General features: G+C 37.9%; 1 protein-coding gene across 2 annotated transcripts in view; it reads left to right on the plus strand.

Moving 5' to 3' along the window:
* The window catches only part of kif26ba (kinesin family member 26Ba), a 123,573-nt gene that overhangs the window by 62,775 nt on the left and 37,204 nt on the right, over nucleotides 1–23,594 (plus strand). The window lies entirely within an intron of this gene.

A 23,594-nucleotide genomic window follows, 5' to 3' on the forward strand; every position in this document is an offset into this window, starting at 1 on the left:
CCCCTCACAGCCTCATTTTCATTCATGTCAAAAATGGTGAAAAGTGAATAATTCCTACTGTCTCCTGAGAAATAGTTGAAATCACTTTTGCTATCTCGATAAAGTCCGTTGATTGCCAAGAATGTTGGGAAGAAAAATTGTAATTCTGATAAATGGCTAATTATTGTCTCACATATCTTACGACATTGGATATATAGTTAGTATTCATGAGTACTTATTATACTGGAAAAACACCGGTCTCTCCAATGTTCATTCTTCCAATGTTCTGTTTTACTTCTGTTTCAGTCACAGTTATCGAACAGTGTCAAGAGGCCCAAAACATTTACTGTAGAAGGAAGTCATCTGGCCTCACTGCTATTTCTGGCCCTTCCTTTTACATTTGGGATAAACAATTATGATGAATGACATCTAGCCTCATCTGTAAAATGAATTGTTATTGCTTCGTTATGCTCTTAATCCATATGAGGGGATCTTACTGTAGTTCTATCGCTCAAACAATGTAAATATTTCTGTAGCGTTTAGATCACAGAGAGGTTAAAAGGCTTCCAGCATGATTTACTAACCTCATATTAACCAGACCATGTGAATGCACTAAATCTGGTGGGTCCCAACCCAACAATGGTCAGCAACGTTGAATGCAAATAAAAAAATGTTACTAAACATACAATCATTAGGGCTGTCAGTTTAACAATAATATAGTGTGATTAATTATATAAAAAAATTATGCGTTAATACTTTTAAGTAATTAATCATGCCCCCTTATGCATAAGTAAATTTGTAATAAAAGTACAGATTTTCTTACCATACGAGCAATTCAAGCTTGAAGTTCATCTGTTTTTACAAGCCTCATCAATAGCGGGCAGCACGCCTAAAAAACCTCACAAGCAGCGCAGCCACTGAATGAGAACCGCTCACTGAGAAAGCACAAACGGTGGGCGAAAAATGCATCCTAAAAATGCAGTGTTTATAACGATGAATACCAGTAGGGTGACCAGACGGCCCGATAAAATCTGGACAGTCCTGATTTCACGATTCGTGTCCTGCATCCCGACGAATTGGCACCTTTTTTTCCCGATAATTAGCGTTTAGCTTAATATTTTACAAAAATGGTCATTGTTGTGCTTTGTGCTTTTTCTGTGTGGAAAAACTTGTGACTAATAATGAGAGAATCGTTCATTCCCGCAGTCTCAGAATCAGCTGGGATTTTTTATTTTCCTAATGTTGTTGAGCGTGGGGGGGTCGCGATTTTTGTGGTCCGTTCTGCATAATGCGGCGGCTCATTGTTGCTTATCGCGGCCCATTCGGCACGTTTCGCGGCCGAAACCACCGGCTCGCTCGGTAAATGCCCTGTATGCCAGATTACCAGTCCAGCCCTGATAATAGCACAGGTTAAGGTAATCAAATAGCAAAAAAAAATATAACAATGCGTCCCCTTCCTAATATACATCTATGTGATATACTGTATACGTATACCATTGAGCGTCAACTAAAAATAATGCTGATAGAAGCCAAGCACATGTACTGTGAGAAATGAACACATTGACAATCTCAATGAAAAAGACATTGCTGTGAACTGTAGGCTTGTTCAATGATATGAGAATTAGGGGGCCTGGGAAATTCAGCGAGCACTGATGCTGACTAATACCCTTGGAGTCATTCGAATCCATGGTGTGCTGAGAGACTCCAGCCAGGTCTCCTAAGCCAGTGTTTCTCCACTGGTGGGCCGTGACCCAAAATTGGGTCGCAGGTCTATTCGGACTGGGACGCAGACAGGAGGGAAAGAACAATGCCATGGTTCTCCCGTTGAAGATATTTCGGCGGCCGCCCAAGTGGTAGTCTTTTTAGGATTCATTATCAGCTAAAGGCTTCTCATCTGCACTTTCGCATGAGTGTAACAGAACCAGCTCGCGATCATGATCTGCTTTTCTCTCTGGCGCGTGAGGGCAACAACCAGGCTTCCCTCGATATTGCGGAGCGTAGACCTCAAAACTGATGTGACCAATTTCAATTCTACTGAGACTTTTCTAGTTTAAAGCATTAGAGAGGAAGTCACGTTGAACCTCTCAAACAGTAGCAGCACTGACATGCCAAACAGCACTGAGGAGGAAAAGAGCAACACTATGTTATGCACTAATTTTTTTAATTAATTTGTTATTAGTATTACTATTATTTAAGACTAGCTACACTGACCTAACCATGGTAATGAGGAGCCATTCCTCATGTGTAATATGTATGTTCTGTTTGAATTATGTTTGAAATTAGGAAACAGGATAATAATGGGCCCATTTAAGTAAATATGCTCTTCAATTTTTAAAAGGGGGTAGAGAAAACTTCCTGTCGCTTTTGTTGTTGATGTCAACAACAAAAATAATGTCACTTGATGCATGTCCTTGTACTTGAAAACCATGAACAAAACTATGCAACATAAGGAAATGCAACCCAGGATACATGAAATACAAGTTACGTTATTATTATGGTGGGTCGCCACTTGATTTCCAATGTAAAATCTGGGTCCTGAAGCAAAACCAGTTGAGAACCACTGTTCTAAGCAACCAAATTGGCCCGGATGTTAGAGAGGGTAGAGCCACATCGTGGTCGTGATCAGTGATTCTCGCTCACAATGGGGCATGTGGTAAGTTGTGCGTGGATCGCGGAGAGTAGCATGAGCCTCCACATGCTGGGAGTCCCTGTGGTGTCATGAACAACGAGCCACGTGATAAAATGCGCAGATTGACTGTCTCAGAAGCGGAGGCAATTGAGACTTGTCCTCCGCCACCCGGATTGAGGTGAGTAACCTACCACCACGATGACCTACTAAGTAGTGGGAACTGGGTATTCCAAATTGGGAGAAAAGGGGATTAAAAAACAATTTATTATAAAATTATATGAGAATGAAAAAAAACTATAAATTGAGTTCTTAAGCCACTTTTTGTATTGTCTAATGCTTTATTCATCTGCCACAATAATGCAATTTATTTCAAACTGAATTTCATATTTATAAATATTTGAATTATTATGCAGAATTTATATGAATTATCTTTTCTCAGCAAATAATGATGTATTCAGTTAATTGTGATTAATGAATTGGCCTGTCATGTAATTAATTAATTAATGTCATCGATTGATAGCCCTGATAATCATTTATAGTTAGGATAGCCTAAATTATGCTTACACAGCAAAGAAACTGTGCTTGTCAAGTGATTTCATAGGGTCTTTTTGGGACATTTTTCTTCACTTTTCTGTTCGATAAAGATTTTTAAAACTGTGCTGGGTCCCCACTTGAGGTTCACAGCAAAATCTAGGTCCTAAAGCATAATCAGACACTGCAGCTGCAGCTCAGAGCTGCAGTACATAACATATTTAATGAAATTCCCATCAAACTCCCATGCTGCTTGTGTTTCTATTGATTCTACATTTTCCTATTTGTGTCTGCTGCATGTTTGCTTCTTTCGAAGCATGGAGAAGAGCAAGAGAGAATGTACCATGTGATTTATAATCTTCATGCCCTCATGTAACATAAAATGCCAGTCTTCCTTCAGCAGTAAAAACCGAGAGTACTGCTGTACATTTGAGAGAACGGTGCAGGTTTACATGAAGAGCAGCCCATTTGTGGTGTATATATTTCTCGGCCTGTTGTTTGACAGGTAAAGACTATCCTGCCAAAGTGCGGATGTACACCTGGCATATATTTTTCTCTTTGTTTGAAACAGGACCGTGTCACAGCACCTGTGCTCTTTCCCCTGTCCTCGCTCCACGCTCACACCTGACAATTTAGAAAGTGCTGTGGTTTATGGGACAGGTGTCATGACCTGACCATCCGGAAGAGTTCAGTTAAAGATGTGGCAGTGGTGTCAAACTGAACTGTACATCTGTAATTTACATGCCTTATTTTCTGACAGCATGACACACATTATCTTCCTCTTTTGCAGTGTGTACCAGATTCCTATAGAACAACAACACACACACAAAATGATATATATATTATTCTGGGTTTATTCTCACGGCTGTTTTGAGAAAAACAGTGGTCGATGGGGCCGTATATACAGTATTTAAAAAAAAGAAAGAAAGAGAATACAAAAACTGAAATAAGGTACAACAAAATATGGTAGATATGTCTAATGTCTAAAGAAACTACAATTAGGGCATTAGCCTACCCATATGCTTCAGCATACATCACCTTAATACATGCTTATATCATTCACAGCATTTAATGCATTTAAGTACTTGCTTAAACCCCTCAAAGCATCTTATGCATTTAACACATGCTTAAATCACTCAGTGTGTTATGCAATTCTAACCAGGCTTTAAGGACATGTACAACAGTTTAAATGAATACATTTCTCATTACACATGCTCACTTAATTGGAAAACACACTGGGCTGTAAATCATTAAATAAGATATGATTAATACTTAATTTACATACCCAGTTCTTGCATGTACAGCAAACGTTGTCAAACTCCACACATGCAATCCATATGCATCCTTCAAAAATAACCCATAACAAACACTCAATTTTAACACATGACTCTTATGAACACATTTGAATGCAATTTAACATCATTCTGTGTAGAATTACATATTTGCCCAAAGAATTATCAACCGATGAACAAAACCCGGGGCTCTCCTGCACAACGTCTGCTCTCACGTATCCAACATGAGAGAGTGCCGGAAAGCACGTTTCACAAAACTTCATTGCCGTAAAACGGCCATGCCCAATAGATGACTAGAGTTACATTAAATTACATTTCTCCACTTGGCTACATATATACAGTATAATATATAGGCTGTGTCTCGTTTGGAAGGCTGCGTCCTCCGGAGGTTGCATTTGATGGCCGCATACGTCATCGAGGCTGTCTCGTTTCAGAAAAGAGAATATGCTTGTGCTTTCTTCGAATATGACCTTCTTTCATGGGAATTTGGAGGACGTATGAGCTGTATCTTTCATGGGCACTCACAACCCACAATTATTTGCTTCAATGGAAATGTCTAAAACAAATAATGCCAATTTGCCCGTAAATATGATGTTCAAATGCAAGGAATGTTAATTCCCAAGTTGAAGTACCTCAGTAGACTGGTGCAGATTATATAATATGTATAATTATTATATGATTAATATAAAGAATTAAACTAAATGTACACCAGGAAGATCTATTTTCTTTTCTCTTTACATCATTATAACTCTTCAAAATTTGACCTCATACATTCCCTTCTAAAGGGACTTTTTCCTTCTCACTCAAAGCGTTCCCACTTATTAAAGAGTGGCGTGCTGTCATAGCAACCATGTTACGTTACGTTTCTGTTCGTCCTACGAAGGCCGTCTTGTTTAAATAACGCTTGTTTAAAGGAGGACACTCGGTATACTGCAGTCTTCAAAGGACGCGACCTCCGGAGGACACATCCTTCAAAACGAGACACAGCCATTGTGTATATCTGAAATCTTTTTTTGAGTTTTTCTGTCATTTTGTCATTTTAAAGGGGAATATACTCATTGAAACAATGAACTGTTTGAAATGTATCAGTTTTTATACACTTTTGAGTATGATAATGTGGTTGGGGTGTGGAACTGATTCTTGGCTAAGCCTGCCCCCTTTGTTACTGCTGCTAATGCTGCTAGCTGCTGTTGATAGCACTTCTTGATGAATTTCTTTGCATTTAGTGAATTTATTGTATGAATTGATGTGTTTTATCCAGAGCGGCCTTAGGGGCCATTCACACCAAATGGGTTTTTGCTTTAATCTTCTGCATTTTTCAATTGTTTTCCTATGTAAACATGCACTAAATGGATGTCTTTGTTGTGCCGCACCTTGTGCTTTTTTCAGTGTCTTGTGCTGGAGTGCATAGTTTTTAGGTGCTGTGTCAAGTTAAAGAGAAATTAAAGACTTCTGTGACCACAATGACTTCCTGGTGTTATGGAATTGTGGGAGTTGTAGGCAGTCCCTGCATACTTCCCTGCATACTTTTAAATTGACATTTAATTAGCTCAGCAAATTGGAAGAGGATCTCGAGATTCTTATCTTCAATTCAGGCTTCATCTGATCTCTAGAGGTCTATTTCATGCCTCTGAGTGATAATGCTGATAGCAATTACCGTGATTATCATCGAAATTATTGTGGCCCTTATCAACGATTGACTCTGGCACTGTTATATCATTAACATCTGTGGCTAAGGCTATCTGTGTCATTTGGTCGTAGCTTGGTAGATTCTAACTCACCGTAAATGTCCTGACTGAAAGTCTACTGCTAGCCTGGGGAGTCAAATTCTTTTAACAAACCATGGGACGATGCTCTAATTATCCTCCATGGCAGAATCAATGCAACCTGAATATTGTGTTGGACATCAATGTCTATGGGGTTGCAGCCCTGGTACATGGATCACAGATCATGATGTGTCTCTGGCACTTCCATGCATTCATAATTTATGCCGGTGACATTACTAGGTGTGATGTCCACTTGTCACTGCTTTGGGACACCCTTCAATGGATCACCCATATCCTCTCACAGCTAAATGCGTGGGATCATGAGTTAAAGCAGATTTTAAGCAGAGAGAGCAAGACAGACAGAGAGTGAGACATATGAAAGGGGTAAAATCTATCACTTGTAACTCAAGACTTCTTGTCTTCTTCAAGGAATATAATCCCAGTTTTGAAAATAAATCATTTGTCACAAACTCTTCAAATAACAATGCTTAATAACAATGAGCTTTGAGATAAAACACAAACATGACAGTTTGGTTTATTTCTGTATGATTTTCTTAAGAAAACGTGAGTGATGCTTACCCATGTAAAACTCACTGCCACCATCCACAGAGTATTGTGAATGGTTGCCATGGTGTTCTTTGTGGTTTTTCTTGTGCTGCTATGTAGTTGGTAGGGTGTCCTGGGTGGTTGCTAGGTGCTTATTTAATGTTTTAAGTCATATGAGTCTACAAGTGTCAGAGATTGCAGAGATGGCTCAGGAACCAAACACAACTGATAATATCAAATGTAATATAGTGTCAGTGTAAAACATTCACACACACACATACAGTATGTATATATATATATATACTGTAATGCCAGACCAAATGCCTGCAGAGACTGTCATCCCCATGAGGCGAATATTTATGGAATAAATCTGGCTCGAGTCTTACGAGGGACACTAATGAAACCTCTCACTTGCCTGACGCCCTACAGTCCTGGTTGTTAGGAAGCTCGATCGATCATTTTAGCTTGAGGGGGGAGAGGGTTGGTTCTGTGATAGAGTGTTCAGTGCTGATGTGAAGTTTTTTTAAGGCGACCCTGCTCGTTTTAATGGCCATGGTAAAGTAAAATGGTGAAGAGGTGGGGCGTTGGGAGGTGTAGGTTAAGGGGGCAGCACTTTAACTCCACAAAGGTAGAGGCGCAGGAGAGTTAATGAGCAAAAAGCCACATGCTACACGTACAGAGAGTGGCAGGGGTTATGCATAGCTGCTCGCATTATCTCATCTCTACTGTAAATACCCAGCACTCCAACTTCACCCGTTCACATTCATATACACATGCACACACACACCATCTGAGAAACAGTGGAAGGATCCAACTACAGAACAGGAAAATTTTAAATTTGGTTCTGATCAAGACTGGTCTGCTTCAGGAGATAATAGAAAGGAAACAAAGGATTAAAAATTAACAGTGAAATAAAGTGTAGATAGATAGATAAATAGAGAGAGAGACAGAGAGAGAGAGAGACATAGACAGAGAAAGAGATTGAAGAGCATGTACAGGAATTGCTGACACGTCAACCTGCCGTCTGCACATGAGAGACCTGTTCCTGTGCCAGCTCACCTGGGACAGCAACACCTGATCGGGTCAGGACAGATCTAGAAATAGATCTTATGTGTTCCTGAATGAAGGATGTGGACCTCCCTTCGCAGGATACAGGGCTTCTGAATCCTCTTAAGCCCACCTTACAGTACAAGAACCTCCTTAAGGAGTCTCAATTGATTTATGCTGCATGAAGAATTGGGATACTCCAAGCAAATGTAGTATGTATAGAGTAACCATTCCTGCAGAAGCCCTCTTTACACAACAGAATGAATGATTGTTAATACAGTAATGGATATAGATATGTCAGATAGCAATGGAGACTTTGATACAGAACAGAGACAGCCAAAGCTTTAGATAAGAAACCACTGCACTGAAAGGCTTTTTCCACTGTGAAAACATTATATTGGAATAACAGCTTCCATATGGCCCACTGTGCCATTTTAATTCAGCATGACTTTTCTGAAGTGGAACACAAAGACAGAATATTAGGAACTGATAGCCTCAGTCACCTTTCACTTTCATTGAATGGATAAAAGATACAATGAATGTGAATGGTGACTGAGCCTATCAGTCTCAAACATTTTGCCTTCTGTGTTCCTCAAAAGAAACAAAATCATATAGGCTTGGATCAGGATGAAGGTTAGCAAATTATGACTTATTAAAATTATTCGGTGAACTATTTAAGGGCTTATATTGCTAATAAAGATAGGAACATTATGCACATCTTATATAGTAAAGTGGATCTTTATAGTTCTTTTAAGATATCCATAGCGTCCTGTTGAATTCCTACATTTGTCCTTTAATGGCTGATTCACACAGTGTGGCCAGCACTCTGTCACTTTGTCAGCTGTTGATTAGTGTCTCCATGGTAACATCGTGTTCAATGCTGTTGTGTTTCCCAGTCTGCATTAGCAGTAATGGAACTGGCCTTCATGAGATTTAGCTCACCTCAGCATCACTTGGTTTATAGACCAAAGACTGTCCAGATTACCCAGTAGACTCTTCAACACAACAGAAGGTGTCTGTAGGGGTGATGTCACCCAGTGGTTAAAGATTATGGCTGTCAACCAAAGGGTTGCAGGTTTAAACCATTTATTCCATGTAATGGGTGATTTCATTCCTTAGGGTTTCACACTTCAACAACTTCAAGTTGATACAGAGGAATTGTCTCTGGATGTACAGTGCATTTATGGAAAATCACATTAAATTAGTTTCATCAAAATTAAGGTCATCTGGCCATAAACGAACCCTAGTCAAATGTGGAATGTGAACAGAATTAATATGGGATCATGATTGACCCTTCACTAAGCTCCACCCAGGTTGGTTATGGTCGCTTGCTCTGATAAGCTCTGCAAAACTCCCCATTGGAATGAATGGAGGCTGGTATGAAGAGTGACATTATAATGCATATTTATCTTAACTTTTTGATAAAAGAAATTGTTAAATTACACTGAAATTTGATTTAAAACTGTGGATACTGTGAATCAGAATCAAGGTAAACGATTATAACGGTCACTTCAAAAGAGAAAAACTTCATTTAATAGCGAACACATCTAATAACATTAGCGTAAGTGAACAGACCTGTTTTAAACACACTCATGTTGATGCTGTGAACTGTATATTTACTATCGCTTTTACTATGACTTTAATCAATACAGAAATGAAGTAACATCCACTTATTAGCTTTAATTTTCCATGGAGCAAATGTAGGCATTGTTGCATATGTTATATGTTCCTTTGGGAATGAGGGCTGACACAGTTTAATCCATAACATGCTCTTCTCCAGATAATTTTTTAAAGAATATTTAAAAAAAAGAAAGAAAACCCCTGCATGTATCCTCTCTGGGTAACTCGTTTCACTATTACAAATGACTCAGCAACAACGTGTTTGAAATTTTTTGTATTATTTTGATTAAATCCCGATTAAAAGTACTCAAACGCACATTACTTCCATATGCTGTCATTGGAAAATAGCAAATGTGTGTCAGAGACATGGCAGCAGGGCAACAGTTTCTGATACAGTTTAATTATTATTATTATTATTAGAGTATAATATTGTTAAAATAATTAGATCAATTGCATTGTTATTATTATTATCAATACTAATTTGAGAATTGTTATTATCATTATTATTATTAAATAAAAATATGAAAAAGAAAATCAAAACTCCTATAGGAATCCTATACACATTCAAATAGGGAAGATTCTATTCCATTCTATTCTGTTCTATTCTATTTTATTTTATTCCTGATATGCACAGTGAGTGACCTCACTATTTCTTGGCTTTGCCATTGCTGACTCACTGAACCGAATTCCAACTCAAAGCACTCTATTTTTGCTTGAGCAGTCTCAGCATCTCTGGGTTGTTTGATGATCCTGTGAAGAAGCAGTCACATCTCCTGAGCCTTACTGCCCGAGAGAACCTTATCTGTAGAAGCAGCCTCTGAGCGCTGCAAAGCTCACACAGGTCAGAGATACATGGGATTTAGACGGGTCCAGTTCCTCCGGATATACTCTAGTTTTGCACCATCATTCAGCCTCCAGATTCTCAAATACACACAGACACACTTTACGTGCTCTGATTATTTGTGTTTTAGATGAGTGAAAAATAAGTAGAACATGAAATCATATAGGATATGCAAGAATGAACAGCACATACAGTGATGACAAACAAACTCAAACTTGCTTCAGAAGCAAGGAGTGTCTTGTTTTGCAATGATTTAGACATATTTAACTGGTTTATTTTTTTAAGTGCTACTGCAGTGTGGGTAAATAGGAAAGAGCTACAAGAAAATGATAAGAACTGTGCCTGGAAAATCTCAATTTCTCAAGGGACTGCTTTGATTAACCCCTGGTTTAATCTTGGTGGGCTGACTTAAGACCCAAAAATAAATGCTTCTCAGCCCAGTCAATTAACTCATAATGGCTCATTAGGTATTTCAAATATCTAACTAATGTTAATGGATTCATTAGCAGGAGATATGTTGACATCAAAGACCGTAGCATAGTTTGGAAAGAGGTTGTGCAGCAAGCTAATAAATTAGTCATATATTTTCAAACCTGGTCCGAAATCTGAACATTTGTAAATACATGCACAAAAGGACTGGAATAGTTTTAGTCAAGCTTTTATTTGAGCAATACTTTTAAGACCAGAATTTGGTTTCTTGGTTTTGTTCGTTTAAGTAGAAAGTACTATTCCAAGTTATATTTGCTGCGGTTAAAATTCATCAGCAGTCACAGCTTTGAATAATTTGTAATAAATCACCAATAATTTTGTCCAAAACCATTTCTCCAAATGATTAAGAGCTTTTCTGATTGGTTCGTATTCTGAAAGCTGTCACATAGTGATTTCAGGTATAGGGATGTTTTATGTGTGGTATTTAAAAATACAAATTTTAAGATAATGTTTTTGCTACATGTTAACAATTGTTAAAGGAATACTTAAACTTTACATAAATTAACATAATTTGTGGCATAATGTTGATAACTACAAAAATGTCATTCTTAAAACACACACACACACACACACACACACACAGAGCCGGTTCTAGACATTTGGAGACCCTAGGCAAAATGTATGTTGGAGGCCCCCCGCCATGCCCTCCTCCCCTCCACCTTTCAGAATTCACGAGTTCACACTTACATCAAATTAAATAGAGTAAAGATTATGCGTATTTGGCATGCTGTCCAGGGGAGGGCTCCAGGCTCTGAATTTTGGCCAGATTTACACAGTATTACATTGGATTGCATTGTATTTTGGATTGTGTTGTTTACATCCAATAAGAGATTATTAAAAATCAAAGTGAGGAGATGGGGGCGGTGGAGGGATGCTGATAAACTGTCAATGAACAGAGCTAAGTCTGCAGTATATATACACCTCTTATCTCGTTGATTATCTGAATGTGCTCCTCCCGAACTTTGTTAATAAAACATAATTTAATAAAAAAGACTTGAAAACAAATATGATTCCTAACCATTTTATTTATACAAAACCTGTTATCAGTATTTTTATATTTTTACTTAAATGTGCATATTAATGTAACTTTAATTAAGGTAAACAAAAAAAAAAAATAATCTGAAAAGTCATCTTTTTTTTTTTTTTTTTTAGCAGTCAGGATGTTTTTGCAGTAATTTGTTCAGTAATTTCTTTATGGTAACACACTAACCCACTATTTGGGATAATGAACAGTTTTGTTTTTGATAGACTAAATATAGTCATATTAGGTATGCATTGTAGAGAAATACCTCATGATACACAAATCAGCTGCTAGTGGAAGTGAAAAGACAAGTTAATTTCAGTCAACTGTAATTGTGTGCTTATTCATATGCTTAAGATTGCATACTTATTTTCAATAAATATCGCAACAGTATTTATGATTGGAAAACGAAAAAATGAAGTCTATTATGGTCTATAGTCTATTATGATAGACTAGAGCAGTTAATGTAGGCTAAACATCTGCGTTTTAGAAGATATACAGACTGTTTTAAAACATAATAAACAATGCTTTAGTATAGTGCGTTTGCGCTTTGACTGACAAACTTTACTTTTTCTGTAGTATTTTGCGAGTCAGCTCCTGACTAGGGCTGGAAATCGATTGTAGCTACATACGCTCGGATTCAAAGTGTCAGAAGTGAATTCAGTCCATCAACGGTGCTCGCGCTCTTTTGAACTGGAAATAACCGTCAAATGATCTATCTCAAAATTACGCTGATCGTTAGAATCAGTTTATTTTTTACAATAAATTACAATCACTCAAAAATAGATGATACCTGAATCACGAGCTGCACTTTCTTTGCGTGCCTGCTTAGCCTTACGCTTAGCAGCCCCTGAAGGATGAGTTCGTTTTGCGCCATCAGATAAATTTGCAGAAAAGTTGGATTTTATTCATCTACAATCTCTTCATTCATAAATTCAGAGGTTGGGAGTGACTCGCACGTAAACGGTGATATTAGTGGTTTAACTACAGGTGAATGACAATTGTTATATCCAATGGACAAACAGCATAGTATTTTGCTGCTCTTGATTGGTGGATAAGCATGTGTATGTTTTGGAGGCCCCGCCTCCAATGCGGAGGCCCTAGGCAACAGCCTAGTTCGCCTATAGGTAGCGCCGGCCCTGCACACACACACACACACACACACACACACACACACACACACACACACACACACACACACACACACACACACACACACAACAGGGTTACATTGTGGAACATACAATGGAAGTAAATGGGGCCAATCCGTAAACATTAAAATAGTCCCCGTTTCAAAAGTATAGACACAAGACATAAACAATATGTGTGTTGACATGATTTTAGTGTGAGAAAATTGCTTTATAAACATTTCTGTGTTGTTAAATCCAATTTTACAACTTCATTGCCATTTATACACGTTTTAATCGAAGAATTAAGTGGGGGCTTGGGTAGCTCAGCGAGTATCGACGCTGACTACCATCCCTGGAGTCACAAGTTTGAATCCAGGGTGTGCTGAGTGACTCCAGCCAGGTCTCCTAAGCAACCAAATTGGCCCAGTTGCTAGAGAGGGTAGACTCAAATGGGGTAACCTTCTCGTGGTCATGATTAGTGGTTCCTGCTCTCAATGGGGCGTGTGGAAAGTTTTGCATGGATCACGGAGAGTAGCACGAGTCTCCACATGCGGAGTCTCCTTGGTGTCATGCACAACTAGCCACGTGATAAGATGTGTGGACTGACGGTCTCAGAGGCAACTGAGACTTGTCCTCTGCCACACAGATTGAGGTGAGTAACCGCACCACCACGAGGAACTACTAAGTAGTGGGAATTGGGCATTCCAAATTGGGAGAAAATGTAACTTTTCTTTTTGTTTTTTAAGTATACAATAAGCTTCACATTTTTGCCTTTAAACCCTCCAAATTGACCCCATTAATTTACATTGTAAATGCCTCACTGTAACCTCAATGTTAGCTTTTTTTTTTTTTTTTTTTTAAAGCGGGATGAGTCAAAATACATTTTTGTGGCAACAGCATTATGCCACAAATTCTGTCGATTGAGCTTAACTTGTATTGATCCCGGGATATTCCTTTAATACATGGGTCTGTGGAATTAAGATGCAATTCTATGATAGGGTGGATAGTCCGAATACCGCTGTACAGTCTCACTAGTATGGACTGCCCTTTCACCACCGAAGTACATACTTCACAGTACAAGTATTCAAACAGAGACACAACTTCTGTCTTTTTTCCAGTGAAAAAAGAGTCAGAATCCAGTGAAAACATGACCCAATTCAAATTATTTTGGTTAATGAAGCTCATTAGCACAAATGAGCTGATATACATATGAAGCAGATCTGTATATTCTGTCCCTGAACCTCTCACAGCTTACCTCTCTTCCTGTCTTACTCTCGTTATAGAAGCAAATCCTCTTTAATCTGCACAATATGGATGGAATGCTGACTAATTAGAAGCGATAGGACAAACATTTGTGTTGTGAGTTCTTTTAAAGCCCTGGGGTGTGTGGTATTCAAGTGGCGTTATGCATACAGGTTTAAAAGTGGGAATGTTACGTGGCCTGCCCCTTTTATGCTCTGCGTTTGGGGTTGAATCCCAATGTGGCAGCTCAGCAGCTGTGGATCGGAGCAGAACATATAAAAAGTGACATGAAAATTAGAAAACAGCCCCTGTGACACAAAGCACTGCCAGAACACAGCTGCAGGGTGATACGGGCTGCAGGCTTTTCGTTGCACGATTGAAGCATCGTCACCCAGAATGTCTGAGGAAGTTCTGAGAGAGAGAGTTTTTGTTTTGGACGATGAAGGTTGTTTTAAGGACAGTTGTGGATTTCAGTGCTGAATTTAGTATTCTGCCCTGACCAGATGCTGACTACACTAAGAAATTACACTCTTTTTGCCTGTAGGGTAGGTCTGACTCTAGTGTATTACTCATTAATCATGTCTTGGCCAAACATGGCCTATGTCCAGAACATATCATGATGAAATCTTTGTCTAAGAAATTTCACTAACCAAAAAGTACCATGGTATTATTATGGACATGGTACCATTGTAATACTATAGTTTTTTGGACGTGTAATACCAAAGCTATGGTGCGAATTATGGGGGGGTCTAGGGGGGGTCTCAGATCCCCCGAATTTAACAGGATACAACTGGATAGCTAATTTGCTCATTCTTGGGGGGTCTTAATTAAAATTGTGTGATTAATTAAATTCAACGTTTAACTCTTCATTTTTTTTACGCTGTGGTAATGCATATTCAGATTGACATCAAAATATGATGAACAAGATGACAGGGGACTTTTTTCCTGTCATCGTTCCAATTTTTAGTTCTTTTTTTGTTTCCTTTTTTGGCTGCAAAATGGCATAAAATTCTTAAAATACACAAATATAATTAAAAATAAAATAAATAAAAAATTTTTTTCTTTATTCACAAGTTGTGCATAAAGGGAAATATCTGAACATTTTTATATTTTAATATGGGTCTATGTATTAGAATTAATAATGATTTTAATATATTTATCAAAATATGTATTTATAATTATATTTTGTTTCCTGCATTTCCAAAATCAATTAATGAGGGCCAACCAGTCCCCTCACCACATTTTATTGGGAGACTGAATTTTTTTTGTCATTCACACTGGGTTATGGGAATGGCCGGTCACTATTGTGTTCTTATGTTGCAATTCTCTGATTTGCGGATCTTCAGCAACAGGGGTAGTGTAGTTCTTAACCTGGAATTCCACTATTACACACTTTTTTTGTTGAAATAATGCATACCAATGGCTTCAGTAGAAGCATATACCATATATATCATCAATGAACAACCTTTATAGAGTCTTTAAAGGATTTTGAATTGATCTTTAATAATGAGTTCCTCTATGGGGAAAAAATTATGTGATTTTTAGTTCCAGAACAAGCTTATTGCACTCTATTGTCTTTCTGTAGTCCTATTATGAGAGTAAACTTATAGATACTTTAGATATGTGCTTTTTGGATCCTTTTCGGAAAATTGGCATAAATATGAAAAAATAGACACCAACTGTATGTAAGTTCAATTTAAACTCACATCATCCACATGAGCACCACAGCTCAATGACCACTGACAAATAGGCCATTGCTATGATAATTATCATATTTCTGGATAAAATAGAAAAATCAGACCTACTTCTGTCTTCCATGAACCTGAGGGCCTCCAGGACATGTGTGTCAACCTGTTCCTCATTTGCTTCTCTTCCTGTATCGTCCTCAGCATGGTTAAATGTCTTTCTTTGACATATGTACCTGATCGTCTCAGCCTTATATGCATTGCTGTAGCAGATCACCATGATGGTGCACAGCAAATATTTCCATTGTGGCATTGCAGGTATACTCTGCCTGCATTGTACAGCCCTCTAAGAGCACATTGGAACTGTATGCTGATGTAATTTAGTTTGCTGCCATTGCTGTCTGATTTTCTGCCGCAGTATGGAAATAGTGAGTGCAGAGGTGCCAGAGCACTGGGCCCAACTTTACCGTTGCCCGTGGTGTTGAAAATAAATCCTTGGAGGAGTTTAAAGTATGTTACAGATGGAGAGAGCGAGAGAGAGAGACAGAGAGAGAGAGAGAGAGAGAGATTGGTGCAGGGATTGAAAGTCTGTATAGGATGTTGTTCCTGTCTGTGTCTTCTGGTTCTCCTGTCTGTATGTTCTATAGGCTAGTGTCACTTCTTTTGCATTATCATCTTGAGCTTGAACATCTTCTCCTGGACAGTGTAATCAGCTAGAAGACGCCAATCCAAGATATGGAGGGCAGAAACTAAAAAAAGAAATGGTCAAAGAGAGAGAGCGAGAGAGAGAGAGAGAGAGAGAGAGGGGAAGAGAATGACAATGAAAGAGAGAGATATCAGAGTGGAGAGACATATCGTAGGCAGTCGTGAGTGCTCAGGTGTGGGGATTAAGATATCCACTCACGGCTGAGGAACCACTTCTATCTGGTGCGGATGCACTAGAAGAGGGTTGCTCAACATTGTCTACCATCCACAAATAGCGCAACACGGAGAACTAATGGATTCTTGATAAGCTGTCAAACTCCAGGTTGAATCTCTGTTTGGTGAGAATGCATTGGAGAGGAATACTTATTTAAGAGGGGAAAGGAAGACCTGAGGCCCCCTAAATGATGGACAGGTGAGAAATAAATGTTTCACTATTGCTATTGCACATACTTGGTGCTAGGGACTTTTAAAAACCCTTAACCCTACATACTAAACTTTGGTGCGTAACTTCTCTACACTGTTTATGCTACAGGGATGAAAGTGTGCTATAGAGCGCTATAGTGCCCTCCCACTTTTTAAGCCTTCTTGATTCCAGAAGTATTTTTGCCATTCATTTTTTTCCATTGAGATTTCATAACAGTATTTGTAAAGCTGTTTTAAGCCACATACCAAACCAATCTGCTTCGACTTGAATCACAGTGTTACAAACTTTGATTTGAAGCAAAAGAAAAGTGGGTGGCCACTACTGGGCTCTTTGGCTGCTCCTCTCTGATTGGTGGATCTTTCTCTTCATGATTCAAAGGTATTGTAGTTCTTTAGTAGAGATTGCACTATTAAACACAGTAATTTTTAATAATGAAGTTTTAATAATGCAGACTGATGGCTTCAACAGCAGCCAATTTGATCGATTAACAACCTCAAAGCTCACAGTAACTTACTTCTTTAAAGGTTGATTGCATATAATTAAAAAATGGAATGAATGAATGGGATTTTTATTTCTGGAACCAAATTGTTGCACTCTGTTACATTTCCAAGTGATCAGACTTATGATTTTTGTATGTTGGATGATAAAACAGGTTCCACCGGAGCCATATAAGGGACTAGAAGAGTTTTTGATGAGCGTATCCACCCTAGCAACTGCATAGCAACACCTTAGCTACCACTTAGAACACCCTAGGATCATAGTGGCGTGTTTTGGACTGGCAAGCACCACTCTTCTTGTTTTGTGTTTATACATTGTTTTAGATGTGTATTTGATGGTAATGATGGCTTAAGGAGTTTGAATATTGGGCATTTTATGGAAATGATTGGAGGGAGATATGCTGTCTGTATTTTCCAAGTTGGAGTGTTCCTCAAAGATGCTAATTAAGGAAATCTCATTAACGCCTCAGCAAAATAACACATCCACATCTCAGCTAAGTTCGGTTCAAGCCAATTCAAGCAAAGTGTCCTTCTAATTTCCCCTCTTGAAGTGTTTTGGCTTTAAACATGAATTGTTTCCATCTTTTCTCATCAGGTCTCTCAAGCAAGCAAGTAGGACAAGAGGGCTGAAATTAGAAGCACATGGTAAAGACAAAGAGTTTGGCTGACATGACTTTGGTTCCCAGCTCTTTAGTACTTGGGAAAACAAGGTTTTGGTCAGCATGTATGTGCATTAGAAGTGTGTGTGAGAGAGAAAACTGTTTTTCTAACATTATTGAGTGTCACAACAATTACCTCACTTTGCACTTCACACAACGTCTTGGAGCCGAGCCATACACCTTGTCACAGCCCTATGGGGATAACACAAAACGCTTTCCACATTCACACATTAAATACTCTGAAAATGTATCCAGGTGGAGATTTGATAATTTTTAAGGTAAGCCTCTCAGTCGATTGGCCTCCAAAACACTCAGGCTGATGCCTTCTTAGGTTAAACTATAACTGTATCGCCAGATGTGTTCCTAAACAAACACAGAGTACTATTATAACTTCCAGCTATATTTCCTTCAGCTCATGTCTGCCAGGGTGTTTATTATTTTTACCTCACTTTGTTTCTCAGAGTAACCACTTTGCTCCACTCCTCTTGTCAGAAAATTGATCGGTTTGCAAAAGAAGCTAAACATTTTCTTTGCGTTATCAAATAGCAGGTTTCAGCCACAATAGTTGAGTTCCTCTACAATAGCCAGAGGGGTGTATTTCTATATAATATGTAGTGATTTCAGTGCCAGGAGAAACTTGGATACCTTAAATGACTGTACAGCAAGAATTTTTTTCTCTCCAGCCTGTTTGACCTTGAATAGATTTGCACAAGTTGGCAGAGGTGGAGAAGTTCTGCCTCAGTATGAATGATGGTGCCTCAAGGTAATAGCAAAGTGGCTGTTGCAAAGTGAACAAAGTGACACTTTCTTTCTGCTTAGGTGAGAAACTAAAGGCCAAAGTATACTTCAGTTCTCCGCATTGGTGATTGCTCTGCACACAGTGTGCGTGAAGGAAATTTTGGCACAGACAGCACAGTAAATCCTGATTTTCTTGAGAAGCATACATTCCTCGCAGGTGCGCATCTTTAATAAAATGTACTAAAAGAGTATTGAAAAGCAGTTGTAGTGCGCATGCGTCGAACGTGTTCGTATTCGTTCGCAATCAGAAGAGTATACTTTGAAAGGCAAAGTGGTCGACCGGGCGTGATCTGCTCTGGAACGCGCAAAAACCTATTACCTTTCTTGTTCTGTACAGTTCATTAAAGCATCACTTCCAGATGCACCACTAAGATCTTTAAGGCATGCACCCCAACAGAAGAGAAAAGCCTAATTATCTCCTTTGCTGATCCACGCTGGTTAGTACTGGTTTGGTGCTGGTCTAGCTTGTAGACATGCCAAGCCAAAATGTATCTGTTGAAGTTTAATTTTTTGTTGTTAACTTGAAAGCAGGATGGGATTAGAACCCACAAGGCAATGTGGCCATTAGACCTCCAATGCCTTAACCACTCAGCCTTCCTGGTTGGTTATACACGGCTGATTTTTAGTGATTTTATACACAACATTAAGAATTCTGTACAAAATATAGTACTTTGAGCAAACAGATATCTTGATATTTTGTTTAACATGATTAATGTATATATATATATATATATATATATATATATATATATATATATATATATATATATATATAGATATATAGCTATAAATAATATAGTTGTTTGGTGAATTGTATTAGTAACAGCTAAGGATGTTGAACCAAGAGCATATCCTAGTTGTCTATATAACTGTGCAAACCCTTTCTTCCAATGACCAAAGCAAAGGAGTGGACATGTAGTATGAAATTGTGCTTCTGTGACATACAGTATATATTCAGAGTCTTTTTTTCATGATTTCTCCTTTATTTCCATGTCTTATTTAAAGATCAACACTATATTCATCCCTGAGAATAATGCTGGTTTAGTATGAAATGTGGTTTAGCATCTGAGCACTTGAATTTTTTCAACTGCAATTTCAGCCTCCGGCATTCAAATCCAAATCCAATGATGGTCTAAATTAGGCTTTGATAAGCCTCTGCACAGAGATGTTTATACAGGTGAAAAATCCGGACTGATCAATAATCCTCTAAGAGCCAACTGAAACAGTCTCTAACAGACTGTGAGACCACCATTTGAATCAATCGAACCTCACGGCTCCCATCCTCATCAGAGTCAAAGCAATTCTCGATGTCTCTTCAAGTGCTAAATACACAAGGGTTTAGCCTGCTGTAACAGCCACTGAAGTCTACAAGTATTTTCTGAAAATGGATCATCAATTTACTTCGGTTGCCACTGTATATACTGTATGTTTAATGGATACATCAAGACATTGGACTCCATTTGGAAGTATTATTTAATAGAAATAATTTGGGAATTTAAATGTTTCATAGACAACCAAAACAAGATAAAGGCTCAAAGAACAGCTGTTGTCAGACATTGTTTTGGAGCAAGCCTGGCAAATAAGCATCCAGTTGTTCTCTGGTGCGGGCCGCCTGACACAAGACCCATGTTATTCCAGTCCATGCTGATACAGTAACTGCTAAGGAGCATAGTTACGGATGAATGTATGGGTGAATACATTTATAGCACATTTTATTCATGTCAGCGAATGCTACGGTTTGCTGTGATGTTTGTATAACATTTAAATAACATTTTAAACTGTGATGGTATTATTGTGAGCAGTTGCAACTTCTGAACAAGTGTCATCACATGCAGACTAACAATGAACTATATATTTTTGTATCGTTTATTAATCTTGGTTAATAGTAATTTATAAATCTACATTTGTTCATTTTAGTTCATAATGCATTAATGTTTTTACATCTTCGGACCCACTTTATATTAAATGGCTTTAACTACTATGTACTTAACCATTTGATACAATGTACTTATTATTTACATTCATGTTATTGCTTTGTAATTACATTTAAAGTACTTGCATTTAATTACATTTGTAGTTACAATTTTAACTTTACCACTAACACAACCCTTACCCAAAAACCTAACTCTAACTCTAACCACTAACCCTACCCTTACTCCTAACCGCACATCAACCTCAGCAGCAAATGTGGGAATTTGCAGAACAACATGTAGTTACACAGTAAATACATAGTCTTGTATGTATTTAATGTTAGTACATTGTAGTTAAGGCCACCTAATATAAAGTGTGACCAAATTTTTTATGTTACAAATGTACTTGTGTATGTTGGAATAAACATTAACTAAGATAAATATTGACATATACATTTACATTTATGCATTTGGCAGACGCTTTTATCCAAAGCGACTTACAGAGCACATATTACAGGGACAATCCCCCCAGAGCAACCTGGAGTTAAGTGCCTTGCTCAAGAACACAATGGTGGTGACTGTGGGGATCAAACCAGCAACCTTCTGATTAACAGTTATGTGCTTTAGCCCACTACGCCACCACCACTCCCCAACTTTATTATAAATATACGCTGTAAGTGTTCACTGTTAGTTTATAAGAACTAATGTAGTTAAAACATTTTTAACATATGCAACCTTATAGTAAAGATTTACAGCTATGGTGTTATAACATATGAAAACTAAAACTATACTAAGTCTAAATAAAAACGTAAGACATTTAAAAAAATAAATAAAAACTATTTACATGCAGGTAAAACCAACTAAAACAAAAATTGAAAGCCAATACAAAAAACTAAATCTCTTCTACATTATAAAAGGCCTGTTACAGTTAGATCTATAGATATTTCTGACATCCTTATACTTTTGCAGAGAATGTGCTTTGAGTTGGGTTAGCATAGCCGTGAAAGCCTCATTAAAGCTACAAGAATTGGGGTTAACTTTGTATTGGGGTTATTTTGGGGTTATATCTGTCCATTGGATCTTAATTCCAACCCCTTTAACCAATCGGCCATCGCTGCTGGCTAGACGTTTGTAATGACATTACATCTTGATTTCTTAAAGTCCTGTTTTTTTTTTGTTTTTTATTTGCAATTGAAGTTTGTAGAAGAATCATTGGATCTTTTGTCCAGTGCCTTAACAACTCGGGCATCCTGGCCACCTTGGGTGTTTTGTTAAGATTCAGGTGTTCAGTAGACTTTTTTAATGATATTACAGCTTGAGCAAATTGTCATGCTTTCTAAAAGTCTACTTTCTTTGCAGTTAATGTATGTAGAAGAATAGAAAGAACAGTTACCAGAAGTGGGGTTCAAACTGACGTGGTCATGTGTTCGTTCCATTTCTATGTTTAACTCATTATCCATCCTGGCCAGGATTCAGATGTTCAGTAGACTATTATAATGACATTACAGCTTGAGCAAATTTGCATGCTTGTAAAAGTCTAATTTCCTTACAGATAGGGTGTGTAGAAGACTTAAGTCCAACACCTTAACCACTCGGCCATCCTGTTCAGCTTGCTTGTTGTGCTAGATTCAGATTCAGTAGATTATTGTAATGACATTACAGTTTGAGCAATTGGCTTGCATTCTTAAAGACCTTTTGATTTGAAGTTTGGGTATGTAGAAAGAGACAAATCACAGATACCAGGAGTGGGTTTTGAACCCACAATTGCATGTGTCCATTGGATTTTAAGTCTAACACCTTAACAAACCATCCAGCTTGAAATATTAATTGAGATTATGGTGTTCAGTAGACTATTTTAATGACATTACAGCTTGAGAAAATTAGCTTGCGTTCTAAAACATTAATTTCTTTGTAAAATAAATGTAAAATAATAGAAATCACAGTTACCAGGAGTAAGGTTCATCCCCACAAGGACATGTGACCATTGGTTCATAAGTAAATTGGATTAAAAAAAAAAAGTATATTCATTTATTGATAAATCGGCCGATGTTATTAATTTTTTAATTATCGCCATTGGCTGATACATTTTCCCTTTTGACCAATTTATTTCTTGAGGGCGCCAAAAATCGCCTGCTTGCATGTGAATCGACTGAGACATGTAAAAGACCAGTCACGGTTTGTTTTGTTGTTACGTGCCATCATGTTACTAATAGCTAATGCAGCATAGTGTCATTAAAACGGTCCTTATCAGAATGCGTTTGAGTTTATAATGTTAAAGTGCTCGCCTTTATCAATATCCCTCTCTCTCCTTAATAGTTCCCTGTAACCTTTAACTGTCTTGTCTAATGATAAAAAGCAAATATCAATAAAACTAATATCATATAGGCTACTGTCTGCAAATATGCACATGTTTAGTTAAAACAGATGTAACTCACACAACTTCAGCATATCCAGCATCATGTGGAGCGCTCATAAATCTTCCTCTGAAGCACGTAATCTAATAGTCTCTTCTCAGCAGTTCCCTGTCACCTTTAATTTGATTTTCTAATGATAAAAGGCAAATACCATTAAAACTTGTATTATATACCATTTATAAACTAATTTACGAAAATCCAGCATTTTCTTATCAAATATATAATATTCCTCATATAATATATTCCTCTGAAGCATGTATTCTATCAGCCAGAAGCAAAAACTTCAGGATCGAAAGTTCCTCTCATTCACAAATCATGACGGTCTAACCTGTGACCGCACAAACGCGTAAGTGCAACTTCAAGGCTGTG

Source organism: Xyrauchen texanus, chromosome 22 (genome assembly GCF_025860055.1).
Source record: "Xyrauchen texanus isolate HMW12.3.18 chromosome 22, RBS_HiC_50CHRs, whole genome shotgun sequence".
Taxonomy (NCBI): Eukaryota; Metazoa; Chordata; class Actinopteri; order Cypriniformes; family Catostomidae; genus Xyrauchen; species Xyrauchen texanus.